The 5,814-nt window shown below is 39.1% G+C and overlaps 1 pseudogene; it reads left to right on the top strand.

Annotated features, from left to right (window-relative positions):
* Positions 1-220: 220 nt before the first annotated feature.
* Positions 221-4,246, top strand: LOC149315719 (notewaprin-a pseudogene; annotated as a pseudogene).
* The last annotated feature ends 1,568 nt before the right edge of the window (positions 4,247-5,814 follow it).

Raw genomic sequence — 5,814 nt, 5'->3', positions numbered from 1 at the left:
ATATTACAAGCTATGTGATTCTCTGAATCATGGCCCAGAAGTGATTTTTTCAAAACTCTATGCATGCATATATGGTAAATGGGCAAGTACATACCGTAATGTCTGGAAATACATTTGTTGGGCATTCCTTGATGACAAAGGTGAAGTAGGACTCCTCCCTCTCCCTTTGAACAAACTGACTGAGACAGGAAGCATTTTGGAACCAATTTCTGAATGCACCATGAAGACTTTGAGCACCATCTTCCTTGTGGGGCTCCTAACCCTTTGGACAGAGCTGCCATCTGGTTCTAGCTTGCCTCCAATAGGTAAGTTGTGGAGGAAATTAAATCTGGGAGAGAAATAGTGATTGAATCCAAAGTTCTAAGTCAAAACAATACAGCTGATTCTTCTGCACTTTTAATTGGGACAAGCTTCTGCTGAGCATAAAAAGTTTTATTTCTAATTATGTGTGGGACTGCAGAATTGGCCATCCCCATCCTAAAGGAAAGTGCATTCCTTTCTCTGTTTTAGTAAAAGTGTACAGTTCTGTTTGAGGTGTTCAAGTGCAAATGCTTTGGTTAGGAAGGGGAAATGTGGTAGGATGGTATGTTAGTCAGTCTTACAGAAATGCTTCTCCACTTGCTTATTTCACTGAACAGCTATTAATACAACCCAACTTCATGGTCCAGTTCATATCAGCACTGTGTCCCAACTATAGATATAAAATATCTGGATATTTTGAAGCCATGAGGGGAAGACTGTTTTTCTCTGTTGTTGTTGTTTTCAGGGGAAATGGCTTTTTTTTAAAAAAAAAATTGGAAAATGCCATATTAGCCCTTTACAAATTGAAAGTCACCATGCCCCTTTAGGTACGTAAAATCTATCTGGCATAGCATTATCTCATTGGATATATTAAAAGTACACTTTATTCAGAATATAATTACAAGTTTAATTTACTTTTTAATTTTAAAAGATACCGAATGGAGTGTAAAAGCCTTGAACTATAAGAAACACCTGGACTTTATTGGTTTTGCCAAAACCAAACTAATAATAATAATAATAATAATAATAATCCCTATAAAACAATAAATTGTCATAATTAATAAAACAAAAAATGATTTTGTTTCCATTAGTTATCTAAGTGTCAAGCAGATATTACACACTCTTTCCTATAAAAGGGACTGAGAAAAGGAAGCCAAGATCAGGAATTGTAAAGATCTAAAACTACATAGTCTTTCATAAAAGTCTTCCTCTTAAAGAGTTTTTAGAACTGATTGAAGGCAATAAATAAATGAACATTTGTTTTGAACATTTTCTTCATCATTCCAAATAAAATATTCCATAATCCATTTTTGCCCTGTTTCTTTTTTCAAAGGGGAAAAAGTCTCTAAACAAACATGGGGGGGGGGGGGGAGGACAAGGTTTTTTGTTTCTGTTTCCTTGCATTCTTATGGTTTTCCCCCAGGCTTTTATATTGCTAGTCTCAAGTGTACCATTTCACCTTGCGAGGGAGAAAGCTAATTTAATTTTGAAGAAAAAGTCCTTTATGTAGAAAAACTATTATGTCACAGAGGAGGCATAGCTAAGATCATTCCCTTTGCCATTTACTTTTCTATGGACTTTATCACATGAGCAACAAAGACATGAACATAGCAGAATGCTCCCATCAAAATTGTGAAGATTTTCACATGATGTTGCATGATAGCATAATTATCCTGTGGTTATCATGTGAATAAAGAGGAATTCTAGCACTGCTTTTTATTCGGGGGGGAAATCCATGAATAAAAAGTGGCACTAGAATTCCTCTTTATTCAATTGATAATTGTGGGGTAATCATGATATCGCACAACGTTGTGTGAAAATCTTCATGCTACTGCATGATATTGAAGGGAGCAGCCTGCTATGTTTTTGTCTTTTTTGTTCGTATGATAAAGTCCTATGCGCCAGGGTCCTAGAAGATGATATCTTCATAGTGTGTGTGGCAATAGAAACATAGCCAGACACTTTTCTTATGCCCTAAGTTTCCACCAGCCACTAAATAGCCCTGAATGAGTGATTTGTAGGAGGAATTTGAAGAGCAAGTGAGATGTATCACAGTTCTGCCTGGGTGAAATTTTATGATACCTCTTCCAATGCAGGATCTTAGCTGCCATATGTCCACATACAAGTGCAGCCTGAAATTAAATGTTTTATGGGAAGTGCTCTTGTTGAACACCATCTGCTTCCAAGATACAGTCACTCCATTCCTCCTTCTTTATAGTTTCCTCTACCCTGTATAACTATATAGATTCAGTTACATGCTGTTTTTCACATATAGCTCAAATGGTTTCCCAAAGACACTCTGCACTTCTGCATTGTTTACATTCTCCCAAGCCTGCGAATACATCCTCATTCAATGTGGTGTAATGGGTTGAGTGTTGGACTAGGATGCTCGAATTGCAGCTCAACCATGGAAGCTCATTGTGTGACCTGGGGAAAGTCATGCTCCCAGACTCAAAAGACGGCAATGACAAACCCTCTCTGAAGAAACTTGCCAAGAATACACTGTGATAGGTTCACCTTAGGCTCGCCATAAGTCAGAAATGAACTGAAGGCACACAACACCAACAAAGTGTTCTATAATTATTCAGTTTTACAATATTATACAATACTGTATATTGTGAATATGAGCTGTGGCTATAAGCCAAATATTTGCTTTAGATGACCCAAATAGCTTCTTCTTCTCTTGTAGACAAAATGGGGACATGCCCCCCGAATCCGTTTCATTGCTCTGTACCAGGACAAAATACCTGTAATTTTGACTATGACTGCCCAGGAATCCAAAAGTGCTGTTACTGGAATTGTGGCAAGATGTGCAAAAACCCACAAGGTATCATTTCTGATTAAAATATTTTATTTCCTATGGATATGAAGAATACTTGCTGATATATGCAACCTCAATGTAAAATGGGTGTCTTGACATTCCAGACACCCTACCAAGGAAAAAAGGAAACTATCTCCAAAATTCTTTTATTTCAAGACATCACTGGACCAATTTTGTTTGCACAAAGGAACAACAAATCAGTTTGTGCAAACCTACATATTCTTACACAGAAATATCATACCTAGTTTTCCTTCATGTTGTATGGGGAGCAGGTGCAGAAGTCAGTGTATTTTGTTCAGAATACATGTGCTCTATCCCAAACCACATTTTCTTCAAAGCTAAACAATGAGTGGTCTCTTGTTAGTGACATGCATGCATATAAGTGTGGCACTGATGTCTCTTTTTGGATAGGCTGCAGGAGGCTAATCTCTAACACTTGGAGTTTTGTCCAGAACCCCCCTTTGGTAGCTGTCAAGTCCTGGAAAGAGGAACAGCTGCTGTTCCTACTTACCAGTGAAACTAGGGGAAAGCAACTCCAAAATGATGATCATTTAGTACACTTCGAATTGATAGTTTCTGGTGGACTCGACTACATAGGAGTCTTGATGGTCCAATTTTGCCTGATCATGTAGGATGGCTCAGCCCTCAGCCTTGTCTTAGGAGGGAGCTTGAGTCCCTTCTGCCTTTCTTATTCCATGGCCCATGCTTTGTCAGATAAAAGCTTTAAGTGGGACAACTAATATCATATTATTCACAAGCCTTGAAACATCCAGTACTAGCAGCCTTTGGAAATCAACCTCATGAAAGTGTTAACCTGCAGCACAGATAAACCTAAAGTGGAGATGGGTCCATGCCCCTGGTTGCCTCAGAGATCTTTGTATGTTGTTTTTGTTTATTTATGCAGTTATTTTGCAGATGTCCTTCTGAGCATCAGTAATTACCAGTGCTTCTTCAAAGAAGATGCACTTTCTTTAAAAGTCCTTTAGAACAATCAAAATCCTACCCATCCCAGTGGGAAGACAGTGGCTCCTCATCCACACAGAGCTGCATAAAATCTGAATGTGCTAACTTAGAGAGGCAGGCAGATAAAAACTAGTGTGCAGTTATGTGTTTCCGCTGTAGGAACCTTATTCAGCCAGTAGAAGCAGAGAGCAGGAGTGATCCTCCAGAGCACGTTTTTGGCAAAATGGAAGACTGACACGTTGATATTTCTTTACACAGAATGGACAGTCATACTTTTGTCCCCCCCCCCCCCTCTTTGTTACAGATAAACCTGGAAACTGCCCCATTCTTCCTTATTTCTGCTCGATTCCAGGAGGTGATACTTGCAAACATGACTATGATTGCCTAGAAAACCAAAAGTGCTGTTATATAAACTGTGGGAAAAGATGTGTCACTTCATGAAAATGTACCAGTAGATTTTGATGGTATGGCTTGCACCTCACTTTTGTCTCTTTCCTAGTTGCTTCATACCAATGCCATGGCAGAAGTCAGAGGAGATGCTGAGAGGTTTCTATTTTTTATTTTAAACTAGCCGGAGTTCTTATTGTACCAGAACTGTAAAATAATACAGGGTTATTTAAAAGCAATGTTCTGGGAATATGGTTTATGTTATATGTGGTGTCTCGAACAGTCTTGTCAACCCTAGCAGCCTCCAAATTTTGTATTAGGCTGCTATGAGACTATTATACTTGTTTGATACAGTGGGTCCTTGGCATCCATTGAGATTTGGTTCCTGGACCATCCTCCCATAGATACCAAAATCCATAGATGCTCAAGTTCCATTGAATGCAATGGCATAGTGAAATGGTGCCTCTCATATAAAATGGCAAATACAAGATTAACTTTCGGTATTTATGTTATTTTTTAATATTTCCAAGCCGTGCATGGTTGAATCCATGGATTAAAAAAAAGCAACTGTGGATACAAAGAGTCAACAGTACAATGTTTCAACATAAAGCTAGTAAGCAATGTTTTTCTGCTGGCCACTGAAGAGATGCAGCCCTCATCCACAGCCAGCATGAAAGTGTGAATACTTGCCTCTTTGCAAGTTGTTTTTAAAAACTACCTCCTACCACAAAGGCTGGCGAAGAGGGAAAGATTTGAGGAATGGATTTCTAATCTTTCACAGCCAACAGAGAAATCAAGAGGATTGGCAGAGGAACAATGAGGAAATCTGTCCCTCTTCCATTGGCCCTCATTTGCCTGCATGATGTTCATTTAATCTCTTCATTCACATGTGTGGAAGTTCTACTCACTACCAGTCAAGTTAACTACGAATCTGCAGGTTACAAAGACAGGGAGGCAATGGTGTCTCCTAAACTGTTCCTCTTGAACTTTCAGGGTGTTCCTTTCTAGTAGATGACAAAGGGTGCATCCATATTTTAGAAAGAATAGTTTGGCATGACTTTAAGTGCTGTAGCTCTGCCCTATGGAATTCTGGGCTTTGTAGTTTTACAAAGTCTTTAGCCTTCTCTACCAAAGTGTGCTAGTGCCTCATAAAGCTTCAAATCCCAGGATTCTGTATGATGGAGCCATGGCAGTTAAAGTTATGTCAAACTGCATTATTTCTACAGTAGATGTACCCAGTGAAATGTATCACTTATATTGAGGCTGGAGCAAGCTTGTTTTCGGCTGCTCCAGAGAACAGGACGGAGCAATGGATGCAAGCTGCAGGAAAAGAGATTCCACCTCAACATTAGGAGGAACTTCCTGACAGTAAGGGCTGTTCGACAGTGGAACAAACTCCCTTGGAATGTGGTGGAGTCTCCTTCCTTGGAGGTCTTTAAACAGAGGCTGGATGCGTTGATTTAGATTTCCTGCATGGCAGAATGGAGTTGGACTGGATGGCCCTTGTGGTCTCTTCCAACTCTATGATTCTATGATGACTCACTAAACCAGATTCTATGATCACTCACTAAACCAAACAGCTATCTTATCAATTGTGAAATATGCCATTCTATAAATTTCCA

Source organism: Sceloporus occidentalis, unplaced genomic scaffold (assembly GCF_023333645.1).
Source record: "Sceloporus occidentalis isolate IW3139 unplaced genomic scaffold, rSceOcc1.0.p SCAF_3, whole genome shotgun sequence".
In the NCBI taxonomy this organism is placed as follows: domain Eukaryota; kingdom Metazoa; phylum Chordata; class Lepidosauria; order Squamata; family Phrynosomatidae; genus Sceloporus; species Sceloporus occidentalis.
The sequence above is the reverse complement of the archived record's forward strand: the minus strand, read 5'-3'. Positions and strand labels throughout refer to the sequence as shown.